General features: G+C 41.7%; 1 protein-coding gene across 10 annotated transcripts in view; it reads left to right on the top strand.

The window, feature by feature from the left end:
* Nucleotides 1–14038, top strand: part of LOC122165491 (chondroitin sulfate N-acetylgalactosaminyltransferase 1-like) — a 31443-nt gene that overhangs the window by 4300 nt on the left and 13105 nt on the right. For 3 of the 10 annotated variants that reach the window (XM_042828482.1, XM_042828481.1, XM_042828485.1), the window contains one exon: nt 2960–3028. The gene's annotated coding sequence lies outside the window, so the exon portion shown is untranslated. The other 7 variants (XM_042828487.1, XM_042828489.1, XM_042828480.1 and 4 more) reach the window with 5 other exon arrangements.

Raw genomic sequence — 14038 nt, 5'->3', positions numbered from 1 at the left:
GAATCACAGAATCACCCGGGTTGGAAGGGACCTCAAGGATCATGTAGTTCCAACCCCCCTGCCTAGCAGGGCCACCAAACACACACATTCAGATCAGGTTGCCCAGGACCCTGTCCAACCTGGCCTTAAACACATCCAAGGACGGGGCATCCACAACCTCCCTGGGCAGCCCGTTCCAGGGCCTAACCACTCTCCTTGTAAAGAACTTCCCCCTCACATCCAACCTAAATCTTCCCTCCTTCAACTTGGATCCATTTCCCCTAGTCCTGCTGTTGTCAGCCCTTTTGAAGAGTTTACTCCCCTCGTGGGTGTAGGTTCCCTTCAGGTATTGATAGGCTGCAATGAGGTCACCCCGCAGCCTTCTCTTCTCCAGGCTGAACAAGCCCAACTCCCTCAGCCTGTCCTCATAGGGGAGGTGCTCCAGCCCCCTGATCATCTTAGTCGCCCTCCTCTGCACCCTTTCCAAAATCTCAATGTTTTTCTTGTACTGAGGGCTCCACACCTGGACACAGTACTCCAGATGGGGCCTCACAAGAGCCGAGTAGAGAGGGACGATCACCTCCCTGTCCCTGCTGACCACCCCTCTCCTGATGGAGCCCAGGATCCCATTTGCCTTTCGAGCTGCCAGAGCGCACTGCTGGCTCATGTTCAGTCTCTCGTCCATCAAGACCCCCAGGTCCTTCTCTGCCGAGCTGCTCTCAAGGACCACTCCTCCCAGCCTGTACGGGTGCCTGGGGTTCTTCCGGCCCAAATGCAAAACCTTGCACTTTGCCGTGTTGAACCTCATTAGGTTCACCCGAGCCCAGCCCTCCAGCCTGTCGAGGTCCCTCTGAATGGCATCCCTTCCTTCCACCGTATCAATTGCACCACTCAGCTTGGTGTCGTCAGCAAACTTGCTGAGGGTGCACTCAATTCCCTCATCGATGTCATTAACAAAGATGTTAAAGAGCACCGGTCCCAAGACAGACCCTTGGGGGACACCACTTGTTACCGGCCTCCACCTGGACATAGAGCCATTGACCACCACCCTCTGTCTGCGGCCTTTCAACCAATTGCTTATTCATCGGGTCGTCCACCCATCAAATCCACTTCCCTCCAATTTGGAGATGAGGATGTGGTGGGGGACCATGTCAAAGGCCTTGCTCAGGTCCAGGTAAAGATCTAAACAGATGGTTAGGCTCTTCCTGTAGAAGACATATTAGTAAACAAATAATGCAGGGAGGATTTATCTCCTGGACATATTTCCTTTTCTCCTGCTGCCTTCCCCTTGTTCAGGCTCTTAGTATCTCTGTGGCAATTCTGAAAGATCTAGAAATAAAAAAAATATCTATCTATCCAGCCATATGTTAGTCCTGCTTTTAAAACAGCTTTTAATCTGCAGTCATGCTCAGAAGCCCGTTCCTTGGTTTGTATTTGGAGCAGGATCTCTGACCTGTTCTATCCTTCTCCTGCTCCTTGCAGGCTCTTTCTGCACACATCTCACAGGTATGCACAGCCTTGTCACTTGGCATGGTATTCACCTCAGTGTGTTGGTGTCTGTAACCTCCTTTCATTTGAGAAGTCATCCTCGTTTCCCTTTATACTTAGAGATGCCCAGAAGACAGTTGAGCTGATCAGATGATGACATGCTACAGTAGGTCAACCTGCGCTCTGAATGCCTTTGCTTAAGTCTGCACTGATTGTGGAAGAAGGGATTCAGGATGATTTTCTCATATGCAGAGGTTTGTGTAGCAAATCCTTGTATGTGCTGATGGCTGTGGCTCTGTTCATCTCTAGCCAGGTTGCTCAGTTCCCATGCTCTTGTCACAGTAAATACGCTGCCTCACCCTCTGTTGTCCTGTGGTGGTCATTCCCAGGAGGGGGATTAACTCACCCCTGCTAGCCACAGCTCTGCAGTGCACACAGAGGTAGTCAGCAGCACGTGACTACTGATTTCCTTGATTCAGCTGCTTGGACTACAGCACCCAATGGAATCACACTGAGGTTTTCTCTGTGTTTCCCCCAAGAACATGAAATTCTGATACGTGAGTGCAGGTATGTGTCTAATTACCCTCACTGTGCAGCAAAACCAGTTGAACAGCGTGTTTATAGAAACTGTCCTTAAGAGCGATTGCCTCTTGAAGGAGCATAACTCATATAAGAGGAGTGGGACTGTCTCCAGCCAGCCTGGGAGACGATGCTGAGAGCATATTGAAAAGCTGTCTTCAGCAGAAGCTTGCCAGTTTAACAACTCTGCTCACTGTTCCTATTGCACAGTGGGCTCTTTGACGCAACAGAAAGAGCTGCTTTTTTTTTTTTTTCCGTTTCCTCTTAAATCCGCCTGGCCAATTTAAACCTTGTGGATATTTCTTCCCCCTCGGGAAAAGCTTATGTGAGGATTTTCTTTTTTTTAACAGTTCATTCCGTGAAACCATTTTTTTTAAATTGTTTGCTGTTAGAAAATATTGGAGCTGAACACAAGGCTTTCATTGCAGGTCAGTGAATGAACTCTTGACCAAAGCATTTAACGCTTGAGTGTAGCTTTAGGAAGCACTGTCCTTCTGGAGGAAAAAGCAAGTTGGCAAGGTTGTATCATTTGAGCCCTTGTGTGCTTACACCAGCAGTAGGAATCTTTTCAGGTCTTTCGTGGCTGAGTTCTATGCAGATGAGTTTGCTGTCCTTACACTGTAGACAAGTATTTGATTATTTTACTGAAAATAGTAAGGTCACATCACAATTATGTCTATATAATCTAATTATTGATTCTCTACTCTTCAAAATGCAATAAACCTTACTGGCAGTTTCAAATATCAAGTTCTTTGCTCTTTTATTTTGAAAGGATTTTTTTTTTTGTGGTGATTTTTTTTTGTTTTTTTTTCTTTTGAACTTATTTTCAGCTTGCTTTACTGGGCAGCGTGCTGCCCCCTGAGCACGTGCTGTTTGCAGGGAAGATAGTTACTTATTTTGTATTTCTTCTTAGGTCGCTATCGAGAGAACTAAGAAAGGATGTAGACGTGGTGTTGATGTCTCTCTTAAGGCTGTGTCTGAGGTAAGACAATCCTCTTTCCCTATCTCTGAAATTAGAATATGAAGCAGAAGCAGTGTTTCTTTCACGTGTAGTTGCTAAATTTATCTGGTTGCTCTTTATTTTCCTTGTTGATATAATATGAATATTTTTCACTGAATGGTTTATTGTCTGTGATGCTTACAACCCTGTATTATTTCATCAGTACCAATTATGTGTATGTGTGTGTTTTTTATTAGCTGGTGTACCCTAGATTAATGATGTATCGTTCTGGTAATTGCTTTGGTTTTCTCCTCTAATATTACCCCATTAAGTCTGTAAGTGAGTGGGTTTCTTTCCTTGGGCAGGCAATTGTTACACAAACTTCACTAAACTGAGTTAGAAATGATTTCCACCGTGAATCACTTTCCTTGTAAGCTGATGACTTTTATGGTAATGTTTAACTTAGGCAGAATTGTTTTCAAATCCACAATGCACTATTGATGTATTCTTTTTTTTAACAGTACTTTAATTTTAAAAAAATTAGGAAAGTATTGATTCCTATCATGCTTTTTCCTTGTCTACTAAATGCTGCATGTTATGGGAAGTTTATCACTCTACAATGTTAAATTGCTATTATAATCAGTTCAGCTGGAAGGTGTCACTGCATCATTGGCCATTTGCAGCAGTCCTGAAAATGCAATTTGTATGGGACACTGCTGTTTATGACTTCTAGTTAGTGTCTGGAGAATTAGAAAATACTGCCACTTGTTTGTTTCTTTTCAAGCCATTTAAGATGTTGCCATTCAGGGAAGATTAATTCTTCTTCCTGTTCTGTAGGATGGGTACAATTCTTATGATTCATTGCATTTTAAATCAATTTGCTTGAATCTTTGAGGCATCTCTTAAAAGGGACAGCATTTTTTTAAGGCAGACAATACTATACTGCAGTTACAGGAAACTTTTTCATTTAGAAAATCATTCTAAACTTAGTTTGGCTTTTCACATCTCTGAAACTTTGGTTGTTTGAATTCCAAATAGTGTTGGCTTTGCTTTGGAGATCAGTTTCAGTGGTTTGTCAGGAGGTTTTTCAAATAAGATGGGGTATGGAATCATAAGGGGTGGAGTTACAGAGCTACAGTGACCTATTCTTAATCTTAGAATAATAACACTTCAAACATTTATAATTTTCTCAACTGGATAAATTCATTCAAAGGTGGTGTCAAGACCCGTTGAAGCTCAACTTTATTCAGTCAGCATCACACCAGATATTAGCATTTTCTGACATCTGTTTTTGGGAGTTACAAATCCTGCCTCAATGTGAACACACAATTTAGGTCTGGAACCCATTTGCCACTATTTTAAAGCTTATTTGCTGCAACTGAAGCTATTTCAAATTGACTTTGCCTTAAAAACTATAAAATGATGCGATGCAGTAAAATGATGCTGTATTATAGAGCGCGTTTTCTGAATCCTCCGTCAATGAATTAGATGGCATCTGGATTTTATCTGTATGTTTTGGGCATTGCTCTGCCAAAAGGGGTTTGTGGGGAAGAAGGAGAGCTGATGTTGTCTTGTTGTGTTTCTTGAGATCTTTGAGGCGGGAGGACATGCTGTGGTATCTTACTGAATTGCATGCTTTTTGCTTACCACTAGGCACCAAAAGATATTTGTTCCTCCTGATGTGTGATGCCAGTGTTTGCCTAGACAGTGTAGCAGAGCTTGCAGGTTGGTGTTTTTCCCCTTGCATGCCCTGTGCCATCGTCATCTGGCCGCTTGTTTTATTATCCTAGTGACATGGTCTGTCACTTTCTCTTGCAGAAAGTGGAACTGTCTTTACTGGCAGAGTGGTCAGAGGGGAATATCATGCAAAGAGGTGAAGGGAAGTGGAGAAACACTCCATTCTGAGAATGTTACAGGTAGAGGTACATGAGACAGAGGGCTGTTGAAAGTAGCACAGAGCTACGTGTTGCTGTTTAGTTAGACTTGTTGAGCACGAACTAAACAGTTTAAGGACCACTGAATAGATGGCAATGCATGTGTTGCATGTGTGGTAAGTTAGCTTCTCCTTTATCAGGGTGTAAATATTGATGAAGACTATCGTGTGCATTTTAGACTGGTTGTGTGAATGCAGCCTCTGTGAGGGCCTCTCGGCACTGTTATAATATTACTAATAACGAGACATGTCTGAAGTCATGTCTTGGTCTGAAGAGAGGCCTTTGGCAGCGTGCCATGCTGCTGGAGGGCCTGCCTGAACTCCAGTGGTTTTGCTTATTCATGCAATTGAGTGGGACCCTTTCATTGCATCTTGATTGCATTTAGCCTCAAGAATAAAGACTGAGATAAAAAATACCATACCCTGAACGTTTCCACAGCCTCTGGGGAGCTTAAAGAACTCAGTGACAGTTATCAGCATCTGCTTCAAGAAATACCATGAGCCCATTTTATCAAGCTGAAAAAATTTTATTTGTTGTGTTGTGTGGTATCTCAGCTTCAAAAGAAGCATAAAAAGTTACGGCCTCAGGAGAGGGTTTCCACTCTTACTGGTTCACTGAGTACTCATTTAAGCTACAGCTTTAGGTAGTAATTGCTGAGGGATTCGTTAGGAAACAGACACAACAACCAGGCACTGTGCTTGGAATTCTTAATTGTGATATTCTTCATATGGATGCCTGCTGTGAATTTCCTAGTGACTGGTGGGTATGAGGAAAAAAAATCAATCATGAAGTTTTGCAGATTGCTCTTGCTTTTTTTCAGGAGAACTTACTTTGGCCTTTGCTTTGAAGGGCCAGCAGTACAGTCACTTCAAACTGCATTCTAACTACGTGGGATGGAAAAGAGGATTGTGGACTGTTTGCATCACCTTCGTAGATTGTCAAAGACAACTCAGGCCACATAGTTCCTTTCCTTTACTAGAATTTATGGAAGAAATGAATGGGCAGTTCTGGAAAATTATTGGTTTTATCTCTCTATGTTCCTTATACTGAAAGAAATAAAAAGCAATAACTTCTTCTTTTTTTCTTTTTTTTTTTTTCTTTTTTTTTTTTTTTTTTTTTTTTTTTCAGTGACTAGCTCAGTTTCTTTATTTTAAAACAGTTGTTTGGATTCTATTTTCTGGTTCGTCATCGATGGGTTTATGTATTTAAGCTTGACTGTATGCTAACTTGGTTCCATGCCAAGCCATGAAAGCCAATGAGATGAATGTTCATGAGAGCACTGTACATCATTAGCATTGTACGTTGTACAAGCAGCATTAAACAAGGCACGGATCTTTGACTTGAGTTAAACTCTGAGGTTTTCTGCAGAACCACAGAAGGTATCTGGCCATTCAGCCAGCTTAATTGGTGGCTTGCTCCCTGCTCAAGAGAAGGCCTTACGGAGGTGGTGGTAGGAAAGTAGTAGGAACAACTGGACTGCATGGAAAAACTTGAGCATCCAAGTAAGCTCCTTTATACTAGTGACCTCCATCAGCTAGGCAAGAAGATAAGGTGTGGGGGGGAATCAGAAGGAAAAGGTTTTCATCTTTGTTAGCAAGTAGACAGGGAGAACTTTGATTTCCAAGTGTGTACCTGGGATGAAGTGGGCTTCCTTTGTTTAGGTGAGTAGTTGTAGTCTTCACATTGACTTGATAACAGGTAGATATAAACCAGCTATTTGGGTGTGGGCATCACCCTGCTATTCATAAATAAAAGAATAGCTGAGGGCTGACAAGAAATGTTATGGAAGAGAAATCCTGAGGAGAGAAGAAAGCAATTTTTTCCTTTTTCCTCTCCACTGTGTGACTGAAAGTGGTCCTGTGAATTACTGGCAAGATGATGTGGAACAATATGCACTCCAGCAACCTTGGAACGGTGTGTGAAGACTCCTGGGAACTGTTTCTACTGGAAAAGGTTGAGGCAGCAATTGGCTTCTGGCTTGGTATTTCTGAGAAGTTTTTGGTGTTTTTTTTTTTTTTTTTTTTTTTTTAAATTAAAGCTATAAATAGTTGTCAGTTCTTCAACCGAATAATCCTGTTCTCTTTCTCTCCAGGGTGAGAAACTGAATCTAGATTTCCAAAGCCAAAAGTCTGCCTCCAATATCGGTGTTAATCATCTGTTTGTAACGTTGCTCAGATTTTGAGGGAATGCTCTTATGGTTTTGTTGTATGTAGTGGGATGACTTAACAGGGCCTGTGCAGAAGGCCACTGGCATCTGATTAAATACAGAAAGGGCTCCTGACCACATGCACTAATGCAGGTGTCTTCAGTGGCTTTTGCATTACTCAGCCCAGCCCCAGCTGTGGTGGTCGCTGGTTTGTGTCTCACTCTTATAGTTTGCTGAGATGCAAATGGTGAAAGGTAAGGTACTGCATCTCCTATACTGCCATTTCTTGCTACAGACTGCTGCTGTCACTATATGTGGGACTATGTGATATGGAGTGTTCAGTCCTGAAGGTGTTAATTTTTTTTCTTTTTAAATCCTTACTTAACTCACAGCATGCGTGTTTCTCTGTGAACGTATATTGGAAAAGATAGCTGTGGTAGTGCTGGCCATGGTGATCATAACTTAAGTAGCATTACGTGTGCTAATCAATCAGTGTTGGAATAAAGGATGCATTGTTAGTGCGTTTCGAAGGATGCATTGTTAATGCTTTTGTTTTGACTTGTCATTATAGCAGTTACGCAGTCCTTGCTAGGGCTGTTGGTTTTTAACTCATCTAGTTCAGACAGTGTCATCCTTCTCTCAGAACATGGCTTTCTGTACTTGGGATCTTTGCCTTTCTGTATCCTACAACTCATGTATTCATTAATATTCACAGTGAACACATAGGTACTGACGTCCTTCACAGTGGGAAGCTTTGAGCTGTATGGATTTGGAAAAGAGAGGTTTTACTCTGGCACGTGAAACAGTCTTTCCTGTGTGTGCTTTTAATGTAGAACCTGTACGTAAGAAAAGCACTGCTTTTCAGTTAGATTAGCCTGAAAATAGAAGTAACAGTTTTGAAGCACACTTTTTACAGGGAACTTTTTTTCTGTGAGAAAGCGAAGCCTCTTAAGCTCAGGCAAGAGATTTTGAATTAACTTTGGAAACCATGTAGAAAGCTATTGGCAAGATACACAGCAGTGTGTACTGTGGAACACATTGCCTGCCCCTTTCTCTCATCAGTTTGCTATTAAAGGAATTCTAAGAGGAATATATAAAAAATGAGAATACTGACTCAAATCATAGCAAACTGAAATATAGTGAAATATTTTAGGCTGCATTAGTTATCAAAGTGGTGGTTACTAGCTCAGAAACTGATGTAGAGACAAGGGACAGAAAACAGCCTAAAGAATGGGTCACTTATCTTCCAGTTCATAGAACAGTGTAAGGCGAGTCCTGAGAAAATGCGCTGATGGGATCCTGAAGTTTTCTCATGCTTAAATGAGCCAAATATTTAGATTTATGAACGAATTAATAAGCGATTCCACAAATATCCCAGCTTTCTGTGAGATTTGTTCAGGAAATGAAAAGCACTTATGCAATGTTGAAGGAATGAAAGGAAAACCTCACGGCATTAGAAAAGGGGAAATAATGCTTCACTCTGTAATGCTCAGGAACTAACTTCACCAAGAAACTGGTTTGTTACAGATGTCAAGTGCATGAAAAAGTGTTGTGAGAGCACATCTTAACATCTCTTTAAGTATGATAAGGAGTCAGCAGCCCTGAATTTTTTTTTTAGATGCATGCACTTGTCCAAGTATGATTTTAACTTTTTCTCCCTTGATTCCAGATGTGCCTTTTGCCATATCTGCCAGGTAGAAGAAGCTGAAGAAGGGCGCCGTAATAAGTTGTTTGTCAGCATTTCTAAGGATTGGTGCATGTGCCAGGAACTGTAGGAGATGCCATAATGTGCCTTTTGCAGGAAATATGGGGGATGTAGATGTACTACTAAAAGCACCTCTTCCACAGAGGTGGTGGTTTTTATTGGTTAGCACAGGTTGGCAGGTGAGGTGTGCCCAAGGAAAATGTGGGTTTCTTTTGGTTAGGGATCTAAGGGTATGTAAGAGATTTCTCTAGTAGCTGTAGGACTTTGATTTTTCTTACCCTCTCCATATTTTGTATGCCTGGGATGGTGGAAACAGGCTCATCTGTTAGTAAGACTTCTAATTTTTTTCTAAGATTCTTGTCCGTTTCTTCTATTCTGATTAGAATATTTTTGTCTGTGAAGTACTGGAAAGTCGGCAGCTTCAAACTCTGGGTCAAAGAAACTTTACTGTCCATTGCTGAAGAAATTTGTAAACCTGTTAAACGTTGACAGCAAAAGATACACAAAATTGTGAAGTCAAGTTAGGAATAAGGATCTGGCAAATTCCATTTCACTTTTTCCCTAGGATGGCAGCCTTTCAAGGGCTTTTTCTAAAGGCTTCTGTATCACTGTTGTAACCCTCTGCCATTTTGGTGAAGTCATCTCTATCGGATTCTTAACTCCTATCACTGATACAAAGTATTTTTCACTTATTTACTGCAACAATATGACCTGACTTGCAGGCAGGTCCAGCCTAAGTACTTTGTGAACCCTTTCTCCTCTGTGTTGGCCTAGGACTCTGTTGCTACTCTGTGTAGCTACACAGTCAATTGAAACAGGCAGGCTATTCAATGTCTTTTCTATTCCAGGAGTACTTTAATCACTTGAATCCCTTTCTCTATATATTTTTTTTCAGAGATCTAAGCTGTGTGTGCCAGCCAGTCTACAGCAGTGTAGGATCTTTCTTAAAAATGCCATTTTGTTCTTCTGCAGCTTGCGGAGTGGCTGGTGGTACTGTTTTGTTGTCTTTTCTAGTATGTGATTCTAAAGTGATCACTTAAATCTGGAAAAGAGGAGAAATGAGTTATGGGACTGTATTTACATACAAAGCTATGGAGTTGTAGAGCTGGTGGCTATGGTTTTCGTGCTGGTGGAATTGTATCCTATCAGCTGAGCATTAAGCCTGCCAGGAGGGCCACTGCAAATATCCCTCCTCAGTAAGACTTCCCTGCTCTTTCCTGTCCGTTCTGTTTTCACCTTTCTTCTGTCTCTCGATTAAAAACCCTGTGAATTTGAAGAATTGGAGCCACTCTGTGACGGTAAGTCCTGTCACCAGAGTCTGTGCCACCACTGAAGTAGTTTGACAAAAATTGTCCTACTCATGAAGAAATGCTTGTCATTGGAATCTGTTGTGCAAGTAGCTTGAGAAAAGCTTTCATGTTGGTACAGGACTCTTTAATATCTTTTCTTGCTGCAGATCTTAGCAACTCTGGTGTTGGTGCTTTTTCCACCCTCCATATCTGGAATAAGTAGACTTTTTATTAGAAAAAGTTGAAGTGATGATAGTTTAGTCAGTAGGGAACGAAAATAAACTACCTTGTAGAGGTTTCCAATATTTCACATTGAGATTTTGGAGAAATATTGTACAATATTTTAATAATGATATCAACTTGCACACCACTGGGGTCTGATTTGATTGTCAAGTTCCACATGTCTTTAAGCTCTGTCTAGCTGAAGTTACGTGACTGGATTCCCGTTATTGTCTGTGAAGAGGAAGAAGCCGTGGTGATTTTATCTTGAGTATGTGTGCACTTGGCTGTACTGTTTCAACACATAATTACAGTGGGTGTCGTCATTATTGATTTTGCTACAGTTGGGAATGTAAAGAAGCAAAAACAGTGCTGTCTTCCAGGCCTGTTCACAGACACTTTTGCCGTGGAAGAGAGGCTGGAACCTGCACATAGTAACCCAGAAAGTACAGGAGTGTTTTGGAAAGTCTCTGGCATGCTCTGCTTTAGTTACCTCAATGCAGTGAGTGAGCTTTAGCTCTTTTTTAAGACATTCTTTTGCATTTAAGCTTGTAGAGCTTGTTTCAAGAGCAAGCTTATTTCCCAACAATAGGGCTCTAGTGTGATTTTTGGCTCTTGTTGTTCAGAGCACATTTATGGCATTATTTCTGTCACATGGGGCAGTTTCCTTTAAGCTATGGCTGTTTTTTTTCTGGTTAAGTGCTTGTTTTCCTCAGCTCTGTTTTTGTGTTATTACCCTACCCACCCATCTTGTTGGTGATCCAGATTAAAGTGAACTGTGTATTTGGTGCCTTCAAGAGTGCTTTTCAGTTTAGAGGGGAAGGATTTCTAATTTGTGGTGGTGCTGCAGATCAGAAAGCAGCTAAGATATGGGTACTTACCAGTAGAGAAAGTGTGCTGTAATTATTGGTGGGAAAGCTAGCTGATGTTTCTTATATGGTACCTAAGTTGAAGCGAAGGTACGCCTGCATTTGAATCCACATACTCTCCAGTTAGAAGTTGGATGTTAGCCACTCTTCCAAACTAGAACTGTTGTGAAGCTGCTTTTGCTTTCATGTAGCACAAGTCCCAAGATAGCTGACTTAAAATGAAATATGTTGTTCATTTGATACAAGTAATAACACAAGTGGAAAGCTTCAGTCTTTTCCAGTGCAAAATTATTCTAAGTTTAGGCTGAGTTGGTTTGTGACTTCATGTGTGCAAGGTGAGTGTCTCAGTCTCTGACTGAAAGCTGCCTGTAACTACATCCATGAGAAAGAAAGCATTGTATCAAGGAAAGCTGCTGCCTCATTCAAATGAACAGAGGTATAGTCAACAAGTTTGAGAACTGTCTTGTTTCAGAGTGTCCCCACTGCTGCTTTCTGTCAGTGACAGTGTCTGGTAGCCTTTCTCACTTCTTTTAGTTGTCCCTTTTGGCTATTTCAGGGTCTCCTGGTGGCAGTAGGATTTAGACTGCATTGTGGTTAAAGACTGTGTTCTCTTTTGCACTATCTACCATTTGGTGTCATGACTGTAGCAAGATTGCTTCTACATATGGAGGCATATCCTGAATTTTTGCCCTGGCTGTGAAGATGTACAAATAAAAGACTCTTTCTTCTTGTGATTCTTCTCCTTATGTTTGGTTTCATGTTGAGGAGCAGCATTCAACCTGTGGTCTGTGGCTTCCTAGAATATGTGGTCTACAACAGAAGCAGAGTGTAGAAGGTGACTAAAATATAAATTCAGCAGTGGGCTTTGTGTGTTTCTTGATTTTGTTGCTTGTGAATGCTTACTATGGTTTGAAAATAAAGACACATCCAAGCCTGCTGTTTTTCTGCTGGGATGTGCCTGCAAATACTATTGTCAGTATTGCACTTTGTTCTTATTTCTTGAGAAGTCCTGCTTGATGCTCAGAACTGTCAATTTACACTGAAATCTGATTTTTCTGATAGATTCCAGCGATGGAAGCTTGACTCCTGCTGACACAGAATAGGCAGCAGTTCTCTGCTGGCGTCTCTTCTGCCTTTTTGGTGCTCCGTAGTCTGTGTCCTCATAAGTGCTTCCAGGACACAAGCTTTCCTGCTGAACGTCTGTCAGCCCAGGTTTTCATGAAATTGATTGCCTCCCTCTTAGATTGGCCTAAATCATGATGTACATATGCTAATTTTAGTCTTTCCTGCAACACTCCAGCATGTGAGGCCTTGACAGCCTGTACTTCATGTCTCTTTCCAGGATTCACTTGACATCTGTTTTTTCAGTGTTGAGGTTAGATTAACAGTTTACGTAACTGTACTGTGAGGCTAATTTCTTCATTGGGAGAAATTAAAGACATGCAGAGTGACACTCAATTTTCAGCAGTGTTGTCAATGGTTAAGAAGTTTGCTTCATCTTGAGAAATATTGTAACTTATGTTACCATCGTAATTTATGCAGGATAGACTGGAAGGTTTCTGAAAGATGGAAAAAAAATTGATTCTGTTGAAGTGTTGTTGATGGTTCTTAGCAAACCGGTGCAGGTATGTGTCAGAGACCTGGACTTCTCCACACTCTGGAGTGAAGCTGATACAAGCAAGTGATGCTGAAAACCCGTAAGGTGCTTCTCGGTATATGGAAATGAATCTTGGGTTCACGGTTTTTGGGGATGGTTCTTGCCCCTAGATATTTTGAAAGTGCTTTTTGGAATCTGGATTGCAACTTGAACTTGGCTTTAGGTCACAGAGGACGTGCAAATCCAAGGAAGAGAACTTCTCAAGAAAGGAATCTTCCAGATGGCTTGTGGTGTGTATATATAGGTCATGTTTTGACCTTAAATTTCAGATTATGTTGCTGCTTACCGTGGCAATGGCAACATAAGGACCGAAAAGCTGGCAGGAGACGAACAATGATATGGTTGATTCAACTGCATCATGTGACAGATGGGGAAGAGTCTCTGAAGTGCAGATCTATGTGTCTGGGAGGGAGACAGTATGGTCAGAGGTATGCATGGAGATAGAAAAAGCGGGGCAGTAATGTCTGCTGAAATCCAGTAGGGCTAAGGTTTTTAAGTAGAAGCTTGTAGGGATGCATCTTTTCTGACTCCTGTTCTCTTGTGCCTTTTTTTTTTTTTTTCCTCCCACTACTTATGAAGTTTCTGTGAACAAATAAAACGTGTTCCCTCTCTGGTGTAGCTTGGCTGAATCACTCAATTTCGTAACAGTCACAAGTGCTCAAAATGCTTGTAGCTGGATGCAGGCCCCCTGGGCCTTGCTGAGGGAAATACACCCAACAGAAAGTGCTTCTTAATCCAGTAGCATGGGAAGCTGGGGTTCCCTTTCTTCCCAAGGTTGCACAAGGAAAAAAGGTCATTTGAATTAAGGCTTATGTCCACTCCTTGCTCCTTTGTGAGTAGGGGTGTGGTTCTTGTCTGGGGGTTGTTTCTACACTAAGGCTCTCTTGATGCTCTCTGCAAAATCGTGGGTCTGAACATGTGGGTTTTTCTTCTAACATATTTCAGAATCCAAACCAGCTGCTGCAGCTTCTTCCCTTCTGCAAAGCCTCTTCAAGCCATACTATGATTTTGTGGCTCTTTGTAGATAGTAACTTACAGCTGCTTTATTCATGTTGGAGTGTTTTTGTTTTTGTTTTTTAGAAAATATTGGGGTAACACGATTCTAAGAGGGCATTTGCAGAAGCCACTTATCTCCTTGTGTGCTCTTCACTCAAAGAGAGCAAAGAGAAAGGAGAGAAGAAAGTGGGTCTCCAGCTCAGATGCTGTGGACTGCCCGAACTATGGTTTAAGGCA

The sequence above is a fragment of the Centrocercus urophasianus genome, unplaced genomic scaffold (assembly GCF_019232065.1).
Source record: "Centrocercus urophasianus isolate 14NV4802_14NV808 unplaced genomic scaffold, USGS_Curo_1.0 seq_3, whole genome shotgun sequence".
Classification (NCBI taxonomy): Eukaryota; Metazoa; Chordata; class Aves; order Galliformes; family Phasianidae; genus Centrocercus; species Centrocercus urophasianus.
Note: the sequence above shows the minus strand (reverse complement) of the source record. Positions and strands in the feature narration are given on the sequence as shown.